Source organism: Artibeus jamaicensis, unplaced genomic scaffold (assembly GCF_021234435.1).
Source record: "Artibeus jamaicensis isolate MK-2021 breed Jamaican fruit bat unplaced genomic scaffold, CSHL_Jam_final contig_482, whole genome shotgun sequence".
NCBI classification, from domain to species: domain Eukaryota; kingdom Metazoa; phylum Chordata; class Mammalia; order Chiroptera; family Phyllostomidae; genus Artibeus; species Artibeus jamaicensis.
In genome coordinates this window covers 10,206,879-10,221,561 of record NW_026521857.1, presented here as the reverse complement: position 1 = coordinate 10,221,561, position 14,683 = coordinate 10,206,879, and the positions used below count along the sequence as shown (strand labels likewise).

The following is a 14,683-nucleotide window of genomic DNA, read 5'->3' as shown; positions in this document are numbered from 1 at the left end:
TGCCCTATTCCTCTCTCCAAGGAATTTTCCTAGCTTCTTAGTATCCTGTCTCAGACAAATAAGCCCAAATTTCTTTATGTGCAATAAAGGGTTAATAGCGGCACCTACAACCTTGTGTTATAATAATTAAATGATTGACATTTATACAATGCTTAGAATAGCATTTTGCACGTATTTGAGTCTCAATACATGTAAGTGATCACATTAGTATTACTAGATTACTAGCGTGGACTAGATTGAAGCCATTTTCCTACCCTTTCCTCTATCACTTCCTCCCCCTCCCTCAATTACCTATTGAGGTTAGAGCCTTCTAAGGGAGAACAAATAATTTAACAGTAAAACAAATAACGTGCATTCCTCTTTAAGTGCATTTGCAGACCACACCACATTAGATTCAGTTAAGGGTGCTGTGCAGAGAGGAATAGTAGGTATGTCTTCGTCTGCTCAGGCTACTATAACCGCACATACAGAGCAGCTCATAAACAACATAAAATTATTTCTCAGAGTTTGGGAGGCTAGAAGTTCATGATTAGGGTACTGGCATGGATTCTGGCAAAGAATCAGAAAAAATGACTTCATCAAAAGAACACAGTAAACTTCTGAAAACTGACCCTAAAGAAATGGAGATACAGGAACTTCCCAATGAAGAATTCAAAACAGTGTTCTAAATATGTTCAGAGAGCTACAATAGAACACAAAGTAAACACTGTAACAAAATTAAGAAAATAATACAAGAACAAAGTGAGAAAGCTCAACAAAGAGATGGAAAGCATATTTTAAAGAGATAAACCATAAGTTTGGAGTGAAAGAATACAATGACTGCACTGAAGAATTCAACAGAGAACTTCAAGAGCAAACTGCATTGAGCAGAAGAATCAGTAAGCACGCACACACACAAAAAGATCATTTGAAATTATACAGTTTGGAAGCAAAAAGAAGAGAATGAAGAAGACCAAAGAAAGCCTATGGGACTTATGCAATACCACTAAAAGAAATGATCTATGTATCACTGGACTCCCAAAAGGAAAAGATGGGGAGAAAGGGGTAGAAACTTATTTCAGGAAAAAAATGGCTGAGAACCCCAACCCAAGAGATTTTGACACTCACATTCATGAAGCTAATACATGAACCCAATATTTTTATCTGCATAAGACACATTATAATAGAATTATCTAAAAACAAAGAAAAATTTTAAAGCAGCAAGAGAAATAAAATTCCTCATACAACAGAACACCACAGGGTTATCAGTGAATTTCTCAGGAGAAACTTTTGCAGGCCAGGAAACAGTAGGTTGAGATAGTCAAAGTGCAGGATGAGAAAAGAATACCTGCCAACCAAAAATACTTTACCCATCAAAGCTGTCCTTCAGAAATGAAGATGAGATAAGAACTTGCCCTAAGAAACAAAAGCTGAGGGAGCTTATCACCACCAGACCTGCCTTAACCAGAAATGCTGAAAGGATCCTTCAAGCTGAAATAAAATGGTACTAATTAGTAACATAAAAACAATGCGCTGGTAAAGTTAAATAAATAGATTCAGAATACTTTAAGACTATAATATGAAGGTGTGTTAATTACTGAAATCTAATATAAAAATTAAAGGACAAAGTATTAAATATAGCTGTAGCAATAATAATTTAATAAAACACAACATAATGAGATTATTAATAACACATCATGATTAGACATTTATATTACTTACGAAGTCATCCCAATAAACCCAGTACCCATCTGACACCAGGTATAGTCATTACAACATTATTGACTATATACCCAATGCTGTACCCTACACCCTGTGACTATTCTGTAACTACCATTTGTATTTCTAAATCCCTTCACCTTTTTCACCCATCTTCCCAACAATCCTCCCATCTGTCAATGGTCAAAATGTTCTCTGTATCTATGAGTCTCTGTTCTGATTCTTCATTTATTTATTTATTTTAGATTCTGCATATAAGTGAATCATCTGGCTTTTGTCTTTCTGTCTCTGACTTACTTTCACTTAGCATAATACCTTCTAGGTCCATTCATGTTGTTGCAAATGGCGAGATTCCATTCTCTCTTACGGCTGAATTGTATTTCATCGTATATATGCATCACTTCTTTATTTATCCATTCATCTGTTGATGGACACATTAGTTACTTTCATACCTTGGCTATTGTAGATAATGCTGCAATAAACATATGGATGTATGTATTATTTTGATTTAGTGTTTTGGGTTTCTTCAGATAAATACCAAGCAGTAGAGTTGCTGGGTCCTTCTTTGTCCTTTGTTTCAGCCAAGTCTGTTTTGTCAGATATAGATATTACTACCCCAGCTTTTCTTGTTTATTCCATTTGCATGAAATATCTTTTTCTAGCCCTTTACTTTCAGTTTGTATGTCTTCCCATCTGAAGTGAGTTTCTCGTTGACAGAATATATAAGGATCTTGTTTTGTTATCCATGAAGTCACCGTATGTCTGAGAGCATTTAATCCATTTGTATTTTAAGTTAATAGATATGTATTTATTGCCATTTTATTATTCACATTTCTTCTTCTCCTTCTCCTTTTCCTTGTTCAAGACCCTTTAATATTTATTGTAATACTGGTATGACTGATAAACTCTGGCTTTTTCTTGTCTGAGAAGCTCTTTATCTGTCCTTTGATTATAAATGGTAGCTTTGCTGGGTAGCGTAATCTTGGTTGTAGGTCCTTGCTTTCTTTCACTTTGAATATTTCATACTAATCCTTTCTGGCCTTCAAAGTTTACATTGAGAAATCAGCTTATAGCACAATGGGATCTCCATTGTAGGTAACTGTTTTTCTGTTGTTGCTTTTAAGATTAAGATTCTCTTTTTGTCTTCAAGTTTTGGCATTTTAATTTTAATGTTTCTTGGTGTGGGCCTCTTGGGTAAATCTTATTTTGGACTCTCTGCACTTCCTAGAATTAAATGTCTGTTTCATTCACTAGGTTAGGGAAGTTTTCTGTCATTTTTTCAAATTGGTTTTCGATTTCTTGCTCTCTCTCTCATCTCTTTCTGGCCCTCCCATACTGTGAATGTTGGTACCCTTGTCCCAGAGGCTTCTTACACTATCCTAATTAATTTTTTTCTTTTTGCTGTTCTATTGGGTGTTTTCTGCTTTCTTATCTTCCAAATTGCTGATTTGATCCTCTCTTTCCTCTAGTCTACTATTGATTCTCTATAATGTTAAAGTTTTTGCATATGAAGTTATCAGTTTAAAATAGAGTATTATATCTATGTTTCAAGTACACCACAGTGTAACTGGAAAACAAAAACCTATGGTAAAATAAAGACACAAGATAAAGAGAAGGAAATCATGGTATATCACTATGGATTCATCCATTCACACACACACACACACAAGAAAAAAGACAGCAAGAAAAGAAGAAAGAAACAAAGAACTTACAAAACTGCCAGAAAACAATAAGATGGCAATAGTAAATCCTTACCTATCATATTTACTCAAATGAAAATGTACTAAATTCTCTAATCAAAGGCACAGAAGGATAACTTGTTTAAAAAAAAACAATTATATGTTGCCTCCAAAAGATTCAATTTTTCAAGGACACATGTCAGCTACAAATAAGGAGACAAAAAAAAGATATTCTATGCAAATGGAAACCCAGAAGAGCAGAGATAGCTATACTTATATCAAATAAAATAGTCCTTAAGTCAACCAGATATAAGGGACAAAGAAGGTCATTATATAATGATAAAGGAGTCAGTCCATCAAGACAATAGAACATTTGTGAATATGTATGTGCCCAACATTGGAACACCTCATATATTAAGCAAAAACAAACAGACATGAAGGGAGTAAGTGGTAACATCACAAAAATAATAGGAAAACTCAACATCCCACTTTCAACAATGGATAGATTATCCAGAAAAAAATCAGTAAGAAAATATTTGGACTTGAACTATAATTCCCACCAAATGGATGTCACAGATATACAGAACATTCCATCTAATGGCAAGCAGAATACAACTCTCAAATGTACATAGAATATTCTCCAGGTTAGAGCATATGTTAGGTCACAAATCAGTCTCAGAAAATTGTATTTATTTTTAATTTTAAATTTTTTTCCACTTTATTTAAAATAATATTTTATTGAATTTTCCCCCTTTACACCCCTCCACCCAGCTCCCCCTACTCCCTCATGTACCCCCCACCATTGTTCACATCCATGGGTCATGCCTGTAAGTTCTTTGGCTACTCCATTTCCTAATCTGTACTTTACATCCCCATAGCTATTCTGTAACTATCTATTTGTAATCCGTAATCCCCTTACCTCTTCACCCATTTTCTCCCTCCCCCATCTCATCTGGGAACCATGTGGTAATTAACTTCTTTTCTCTCACTTCTTTTTAAGATTCTCTCCTTATTTTTAACCTTGGGCAATTTAATTATGATGAGTTGTGGAGTGGGCCTCTTTGCATTCATCACAATTGGAACTCTGAGCTTCCTGGACTTGCATGAGTATTTCCTTCACAAAATTAGAAAAGTTTTCTCTATTTTTTCAGATATATTTCCAATTTCTTGCTCTTTTTCTTCTTCTTCTGGCACCCCTCTGAGGCAAATGTTGGACCTCTTGAAGTTATCCCAGAGTCTGTTTATACTATCATCATTTTTTTCCAGATTCTTTGTTCTTCTTCTTGTTCTGATTGGTTGTTTTTTTGCTTCCTTGTATTCCAAATCATTAATTTGATTCTTGGCTTCATCCACTCTACTGCTGTTTCCCTGTAAATTGTTCCTTATTTCAATTAGTGTATCCTTCATTTCTGAGTGGTTTATGCTGTTGAGGTCCTCGCTAAGTTTTGTAAGCATCCTTATAACCAGTGTTTTGAACTCTGTATCTAAGAGATTGCTCATCTCCATTTTATTTAGCTCTTTTTCTGGAGTTTTGACCTGTTCTTTCATGTGGGCCATGTTTCTTTGTCTCCTCATTTTGTCAGCCTCCCTGTGTTTGTTTCTATGTATTAGGTAGAGCTGCTTTGACATCGTGTCTCGGTAGTGTGGCCTTATGTAGTAGGTATCCTTGTAGGGCCCAATGGCACATCCTCCCCTATCACCCAAGTTGGGTATTCTTGTAGTTGAGTTTGGTTGCTGGAAGATCAATGGGAGGGATTTGCCCAGGCCAGCCAGCTGCAAGGGCTGGCTATCACCACTGACCACCAACTTCCACCATCCATTGAGGTTCAGCTGTGTAGGGACAGGGTGGTGGTGCTCCAATGTGGTCTGTAGCTATTCACTAGGTATGCTGGCCCTGGGTTTTCTAGGTGGCACAGGCCAAGGTCAGCCCCCACCTGCGTTTTGCCTGGAGCAACCAGCCTAAGCTATAAAGCAATCTGAGATAGCTGCTACTTGTGCCGGGCTTGGAAATTCCCAGAAAAAGACAAGCTGTGAATCCAGGTTGGCTGTTGCTGGTTCCAGGCCTGGGGCTCACTGAGGTCAGCTGTTTCTTGTTTGATACAATCTAGGAAGTTGTGAAGCATGAGCCAAGAACAGCCATTTATATAGAAAAGCAGCTTGGGTGAACCTGTTAGTCGGGTGGGGTGGTGTCTCTGGGGATTTCCAAGGAGGGTCAAACAATGTTAGGTAAATTGATGGAGCTTCAGTTATGGCACCAGCTTACGAGCTCTGTTGGGGGAGGGTTTAGAAAAGGTACAGTGGCCTCTGCTCACCTTGATGCTAAACACTTCAGTTCTTCCCTGTACACCACAGGTGCCTTTCGAGCTGCTACCCCAGTGCTGGAGCTCAGAGGGAGTGAGTCTGAGTAGGTGAGTCCGTGTGTGAGTTCTTTAAGAGGAACTGCTTGGGGCTCCAGAAGTTTCTTCCCCTGACTCAATCCCTGGTGTTTTTGCAGCCAGAGGTTGTGGGGATTTACCTGCCAGGCACTGAAATCCTGTTCTGGGGGTGCCTCATGTGGGTCTGGGACTCCTTGCTCCCGAGATATCCCTCCCAAATTTTTAGCCACGTGGATGTGAATTTTAATCCATGAAGGATTATTCAACATATGCAAACCAATAAGTGTGATACAATGCATTAATAAAATAAAAGATAAACTCATATGGTCTTTTAAATACCTGGAGAAAAAGCCAGTTTCTCATCTGTGCACCTCCTACCAGTCTGGGTGGATGTGGTTTCTTTAATTCCATAGTTGTCAGACTGCCATTCAGCTCAATTTCTAATGTTCCTGAGTGATGATTGTTCTGTATTTTAGATGTAATTTTGATGTGGTCACGCAAAGAGGAAGCCATGTCTGCCTATGCTACCATCTGACCAGAAGTCCTCTGTCTCAGAAAATTTTAAAAGATTGAAATCATACCAATTAGCTTTTTCTACTACAATGGCATGAAGCTAGAAATAAATAAGAAAAGGGAAACTGAAAAATAAAATAATATATGGAAATTAAACAACACACTCCTTAAAAACTCCTGGTAATGATTAAATTAAAATTGAAATATAAAATTTCTTGAAACAAACCACCATGAAAACACAACATATCAAAACTTAAAGGATGCAGTAAAGAGCAGTGATAAGCAAAGTGTGTAGCCATAAATTCTTTTATTAAAAAAAGATTTCACACGGGCCTGAGAACCAAAAGATCGCGGTTCGATTCCCCGTCAGGGCACATGCCTGGGTTGCAGGCCAGTTCCCAGCAGGGGATGCACCAGAAGCAACCATTCATTGATATTTCTCTCCTTTTCTCCTTCCCTTCCCATCTAAAGATAAATAAACAAATTTTTTCTTAAAAAAGGTGACAAACTTAAAAAAAAATATTTCACAGACACAAAGAAACTAACTTTACAGCTGCAGAAACTAGGAAAACAACAACAAACTAAGCATAAAGTTAACAGAAGGAGGGTGATAACAAAGATTAGAGCAGAAATAAATGAAATAAAGTATATGAAAATAGAAAAGATATAACTCAGAATTTTTAGAAAAGTAAAATTTATAAAACTTATACTTACCAAGAAAAAGAGAATAAATTCAAATAAATAAACATAAATGAAATAAGAAATATTACAACTGATAGCACAGAAATATAAAGGCAATCAGAGACTACAATGAACAATTATATGCCAACAAACTGGAAAACCTTAAGAAATGGATAAATTTCTAGAAACTACCAAATCTGAATTATGAAGATATAGAAAATCTGACTAAACCAATAGCAAGTGAGGAGATTGAGTCAGTGATCAAAAGTGCCTCAAAACAGAAAAGTATAGAACAGATGGCTTCACAAGTGAATTCTACCAAACACTTAAAAAGCAGTAATGCCAGTTTTTTCAAACTTGCCCAAAAAAGTGAAGAGAGGGAAACATTACCAAGCCTATTTTAGAAGGTCAACATTATCTAATACCACAGCTAGGTGAGGGCACTGCATGAAAAGTAAATTACAGGTCAGTATCCCTGGTGAATATGAATGCAAAATTCTCAACAAAATATTACTGAATCAAATTCAACAACCCACTAAAAGGATCATATACCATGATCAAGTGGGGTTTATCCCTGGAATACAAGGATGATTCAACATATGCAAACCAATAAATGTGATACAACACATTAATAAAATAACAGATGAAAATCATATCGTCTTTTCAGTAGATATGGAAAAAGCACTTGACAAATTCAAAATCCACTCATGATAAAAACCCAACAAATTGGCAATAGAAATATAACACAATAAAGGCCACAGGAACAAACCTATAGGTGACATCATATTCAACAGTGAAAGTTAAACACTTTCCCTCTAATAACAGGAAGAACACAAGTTTGCCCACTCTCAACACTCCTATTCAGCATAGTACTGAAAGTCCTTATAGCAATTAGAGAAGAAAATGTAATAAAAGGCATCCAAATAAGAAAAAAAGAGTAAGTTGTTTCTGATGACAATATGACTTTCATGTAGAAAATTCTACAGACTTTCCTAAAGGACTGTTAGACCTAATAAAGGAATTCGATAAGGTTGCAGGATACAAAAGCAACATAAAAAAACCAGTTGTAGTTCTATACACTAACAATGAACTGTCTGAAAAAGAAATGAAGAAAACACTATTTACAATTTTATCATACAACAATAAAATACTTAGGAATAAATTCAACCAAGTAAGTGAAAGATCCATATACTGGAAACTATAAAACACTAATAAAAAAATAAAGAAGACACAAATAAATGGAAAACTTTGTCATGTTTGTGCATCAGAAGAATTAACACTACTAAAATATCCACTACCTAAAACCATCTATAGATTTAACCCAATCCTTATTAAAGTTCCAATGGCATTTTTCACAAGTAGAAAAAAACAATCCTAAAATTAGTAAAGAATCACAAAAGACGCCAAATAGTTTAAGCAATCTTGAAAAAGAACAAAGATGGAGGCATTACAATTCTTTATTTCAAAAGATATTACCATGCTATCGTAATCAAAACAGTATGGTACTGGCATAAAAAAAGACGTATAGACCAATGGAACAAAATTGATATCTCAAAAATAAACCCATTCTTATACGGTCAACTAATATTAGACTAGAGAACCATGAATATACAATGAGAAAAACACAGTCTCTTCAATAAATGGTTGTAGGGAAATTAATACCCCCATGCAAAAGAATGAGACTGGACTCCTATCTTATGCCACTCACAAAAATTTACCCAGAATAGATCATGGGCTTGAACATAGGACCTGAAACCATAAGACTCCTAGAAGAAAACACACAGAAAAAGCATTTTGATATTAATCTTGGCAATAAATTTTAGGATATGATATCTAAAGCAATGGCAATGAAAGCAAAAATAAATAAGTGGGACTACATCAAACTAAAAGGCTTCTGCAAGCAAAAGAAACAATCAACAAAATGAAAAGACAACCTACTAAACAGGAAAAAATTTTTGAAAACCATAGATTTGATAAGGGGTTAATATCTAAGCTACAAAAGGAACTCATACATCTCAAACAAAAAAAGAACCCAACCCAATTAAAAATGGACAGAGGACTTGAACAGATATTTTTCCAAAAAATACATACAAATGGCAAACAGGTACATAAAATGGTGTTTAACACCATTAATCTCGGAATGGCAAATCAAAACCACTATGAAATATCACCTCACAACTGTTAGAACAACTATTATTGAAAAAACCCCAAACAAACTAGAGATAAATGCTGGGAAGGGTGTGAAGAAAAGGGAACCCTTGTACACTGCTGGTGGGAATGTAAACTGGTACAGACACTATGGGAAACAGTATAGCATTTCTTCACGAAATAAAAAACAGACCCACCATATGATCCAGCAATCCCAGCTTTAGGTATTTATCCAAAGGAGGTGAAATCACTCTCTGGAAGAGATATCTGCACCTCCATGTGCACTGCAGCATTTCTGAGACATGGGAACAACCTAAGTATCCATCAAAGGATGACTGGATAAAGAAGATAGGACACACACACACACACACACACACACACACTCACATGCATGATGAAATATTATCCAGCCATAAAAAGAAGAAAATTCTGCCATTTGTGATAATGGACCTTGAGGGCATTATGCTGAGGATCAAACTCATAGAAATAAACAGTAGATAGAACAGTGGTTGCCAGGGGCTGGGGGCTAAGTGAAATGGGGAGGTAGATATTGGGCAAAGGGTACACACTTTTAACTCCAAGCTGAGTGAGTTCCAGAGCTAATGCACAGCATGGTGACTATAGTGGATGACACTGGAATGTATACTTGAAAGTTGCTGTGAAAGTAGACCTTTCACATTCTCACCAGAATGACAACAAAATGACAATGACATGAGGTGAAGGATTTGTTAACTAACCTCCTTGTGGTATTTCCCCATACACATATGTATCAAATCATCACATTGTCTACCTTAAAGTTACACAATGTTTTATATCAATTATACCTCAAATACAACTGGAAAAAATAACACTAGTCTCATTCATGACCACTCTGTCCTCAGGATCCGATGACATCCCAAAAGCCTGACCTCCAAATACCATCATCTTTGCAGGTTGGGATTCAACATACGAGTTTTGGGGGCCACATTCAGACTGTAGCAGGGAGCAAGGTCAAAAACACTGAGGAATTATGAAGAAGATCCTGGAGATACGTCTGACATAGCAACCGGCCTGTTTTCCAGTTCTGTCTGGGGGTTGCCACTGCCCCTCTGTGGTGCGCCATCTGAAATGGAAGGCTGTTTGTTCAACCACTGGGGGTTAAGGAAGAATGAAGCACCAGCCGCAGGGGCCTTTTTTCATTGTGTCCTCTATACCAAGCCTGGTCGCACATTAGTGTGCCAAGTGAGTTCTAGAAAAAACAAAGTCCTCAGTCCTCTGCCTGTAAGCCGCCTGTCTTAACAGTCTGGCCATTTGTGTTACGACCAGACTTCCTGTTATTCCTTCCTGCCAGACCCTCCCACTGATTCTCAATGAGCACTCCGAGCTGGGCCTTCCCTTATCTTCTACGTAAACAGACTTTAAGGGTAATGAAAGAAAGATGTTGGCATTTATGGCTCATAAAGATGCTCACAGACAGTCAAGTTAGCACTACCTACTGCCATTGACTGTATAGTTTAACACTTCTTTCACACTGTGGTGACCTTAAACTTCAGTAGCCAACGATGAATCCTTAAGAGGCTGTAACATGAAGAGGCATGCTTGTAAATCATAGGTTTGTGTCCCACACCCAAAACCTGACACCTTTTGAAAATGACAAGGATAGTCTTTTGAGTGTCACCACAGAACAATTGCGGAGAGTTATGATGTTTTCGAAGAGTGTAATCAAACTGTGAGGCTGGCAGAGAATCCCTCTTGGCCTCTGTTTTCTCGTTTGTAAAATAAGAGGGTTGGAATCATTGGTCACCAGTACTTTTCAACTCTTACATACTGTGATTCTGCTAATACTGCAGGTCACATGGGGTTACCAAACCCTTCGGAAATCCGGACAAGGAGGGGAGTTGGCCCAAACACTCCAACACTCCAGGCTTCTTTTAGACTTGATAACGGATAACAGACTCCTTCCAGCCCCATGGGACTTGCCTCATCTTCCAGAGTCTTCTCTTCTAACTGCCTTGAAGGACGACTACCCCTCCAACACAGCCACATGTCAGACTTCCCATGGAACTGGAGCTGCAGAGCTGCAGACCTAAAAGTCAGCCTCTGCTTGGCCCATCTCCCTCAGCTCCCAACACCTGCACACGGCCTGTCTTTTCGCCTCTCTGCCCCCACCTCTGACAACTGCAGAACAGCCCTGCTGAGCCCCAAACATACCTTCTGCTCGGCATGTCTTTTGCAGAAATTATTCCCAGTCCACTTTCTGCCCCATGTCAGCAGAGGGGACAGGAATTAACTGCATTTTTAAGGAGACAACTATGTAGGGCAAACATCGGTGGCCCCTCTTTCCATACCCTCTCACCCTCCAAAAGAGAAGAGTCATTTATCTGACCAGAAAGACTGTGGCACTAGCGGACATGGTCACTTGGGTTCTGGAAGGAGAAGGAAGCAGACTTCCTCTCCTCTCTCTCCCCCACGTCCTCCCACTGACGGGTGAGGATCTGAGTCCCTGTGGTCCTCACTCTGGTGCAGGGCAAAGGGTGTGGCTTCCAGAAGCAGCCTTAGGAGCCCACAGTTTTTTCCTCCACACTCTGGCTCACTCCAGTGTGCCACAGAATGGGTTCATTAGGTGACTGTGACTTTCTGCGCTGGCTGAGCATCTTTGTGGCAGACCCAGCTCTCCAAGCGGTGGGCAGGAATTCCGGTTGGGTTTCCGTTTGAAGCTTTGGTCTAGGGTGTGGATGTCACTTTGTCCACAGTCTTCCAGGAAAGGTATGTTTCAGGTAATGAAGCTGATAACGTTTTATCTCAATTGACCCCTAATTTTGTTCTCAATTAGCGGCACATTGGAGTGGATGAGGCACTCGAGGGGGATGCTGCAGACATTCTAGCAGCACCGCTCGTTTGCTGAAGACCTGCCAGGTGCCAGGCACTTGGCTTAGCCACACTTTAGGATTCGTGCTCTCTTTTCCTCAATGCAAAAGGCTTTCTGGGCCCATTTCCCATCAGCTAAGGAGATCCTCCCTTCCCATCTCTTAAGCACATGTTTCGAATTGACCTCCTCCGTGAGGCCTCTAGAAATAATTACAAATCAACAGATACCACATCTCTGTTGTGAATTTCTTTATATTTATAAATGCCATGCAATATGTCCATTTTAACATGTTTAAATACTCTGGTTATTTCCTTCATATTCGCCATCTCATTTGAAGTCTGTTAAACATTACACATTTGGGAATAATGTTTTTACCGATGGCCTTCCTGTCCCGTAAGAACAGCCCTACGTCCCTGGTTACCTGACAGAGTTTCAATTTTGCATAACTTTATTCATTTGTTCAACAAAACCTCTACTTAACTACTACAACAGGTGGTCTTGAAAGAGACAAAGGTAAATGAAACATAATTCCAGCCCTCGAGGATTTCAAATTCCCCTGGGAGAGAAGTCCTCATAGGGAATATTGTCAGAGGACTATGAACAGATTCATGAAAACAGAAGATAGGACAACTTACTTTGCCTGATGAGGAATCAGGAAGGTCTTTGGGGACGGCGGAGAGGGTCGGTGTGGGAAAAGTGTTTTGAAGGATGAATAAGAGTACATCGACAAGTGGGAAAGGTATTTAAACACGAGACAGTAGGTGCAAAAGCACGGGATCATCAGTGGAGTGAGCGTGGCCCCGAATAATGAGAATCTCAGAGGAGCTGGAAATGACTGGCAAAGGATAAGCTGGGCGAGGCAGATGGGCAGCACGTGGTGAGAACGTACACCAGGCTCAGGCATTTAGACGTCATGTAGTCAGCAGCCTACAAAACCAATGGCGATTCATAAAATTAACATGAGCTTTAAGATTTTTAAAAAATAGAAATAAATGTATAATAAATTTGTGGTTTGAATATTGTGGCTAGGAGGTGCGCAATGCCCAGGATAATGCTGGACACACAAAAAGCACTAAATAAGTGGAAAGACAAGAAGAGGAAGGGAGGAAGCACGAAAACAGACGAGGAGGCCCTGCTTATCACTTTTCCAAATCTTAGCTGACATTGGTTATTCCCGCAAACATGGGAGGCTCCGCCATGATACAAGCTGTAGTTATTTTTTTCAAAAAGAAACTTCTGTGCTTTTAGGTGCCGCCAAGGGCTCACTCATCACTGAAACCTGCGCGCAGACTAGTTGGCTACGGGTGCTCTCCAGGGCGGATCCCCCTGGCTCTCGCCCAGCGGCTGAGGACACTGGGCAGAAACCACTTTCATGCCTTCGTTCATACTTAGTCGGGGACTGGCCTGGCCTGGCGCCCCTGTGTCACCGTGGCCGATGAAATGACTATCCCATCTCAAGAAGTAGAGAGGGAGGTAGAGTTATCAGATAGAAATAATTTGACAAACTAGGTGCAGATGGTTCAACATTCTGTCACATTTTCTCAGATTTCTTCTCTTTCTTTTCCCCCCTCCTCCTCTTTCTTTGGAGAATGCCGTTAAAGGAACCCCGTAAGGTAAGACCACATTTCAAATCCCAGCTCCGTCACTTGCTAGCTTGTGACCTCTGTCAAGCCACCGTATTCCTCAGACTTCAGTTGTTTTCTGTAAAATGGGCTGTCATAAAAATTAGGCAGGATAATGTGTAGAATGGGCCTAGGACAGCAACTTGACAAAATAAGTTCTTAAAACACGGTACCTATTATCATAACAAACTTGTATTGATGCTCTAATCTCTAAAAAACTTTGCATGGGACCGCTCTTTCACATTTTGTTGGAGTCTGGGCTTTCTCTCGCTCTGTCTAGGCTATAGGGTTCTTTCCAAGATACTTCATAGCAGTTCGAGAGTTTTGTGTATCACCAGCTACTGAACTCTTTGGGGAAATCTTAGCTTCAGGCTGTGACTAGACATCCAACGGACTCACCGAAGTTTAACCCAACCGGACCCTGAAGTCTTCTCAGAGGCCTGGTGAAGGATATTTGGCTGACGCTCAAGTTCTCTCAGAGCTACTAGCAAAGAACCTTTGTGACTTGACTCGCAACCCTAGCACCAAACTGTCTTCCCTGCCACCAGAAAGTTCACCCAAAAAGCAGGAGAGAGGAAAAAGCTTGCAGGGCCTTGGACTGGGGCTGAATCAAAGCACACTCTACGAAAGGAGGCATGGAGTGAGGACATTGGTGAGTGTTCAGAAAGGATGTGAAGGATGTTACAAGTTATTAGATTCCCCACCCTGCCTCTGCTTAAAAAAGACCCAGAGAGAGGAAACTTGAGATTGAAGCAAGAGCCAGAAGATTTAGATGTAGCTGTCGTTACCGCCTATATCATGGAGAGCCTTCTGATAATATTAGCATGGAGAATAATTATGACATGGAGTCGATGTAGCCACAAACCTTACTCTTGTAATTTTGGCTTTTTGCTGATAATTTTAAGGTCATTATGTAGCAGCTTAGGAAAGTTACTCTGTCCTAGGATAGACCATAGACCAATATTTTGTAGCCTACAATAGAAGTTCTGTGATGTCCCTTTCTTGCATCTTTTTCTTGTCCACCTTGATGCCACTAACTTAAGGGGAATCTATGTATGGGTAGTTTGTGTTTGAATGACTTCAATACACTTCAGTTCCTTTTTTATTTGACTCAAGGAA

At 39.2% G+C, this 14,683-nt stretch overlaps 1 pseudogene; it reads left to right on the top strand.

The window, feature by feature from the left end:
- The first annotated feature begins 13,531 nt into the window (after nucleotides 1–13,531).
- Nucleotides 13,532–14,421, top strand: LOC128627888 (developmental pluripotency-associated protein 3-like; annotated as a pseudogene).
- Nucleotides 14,422–14,683: the final 262 nt, after the last annotated feature.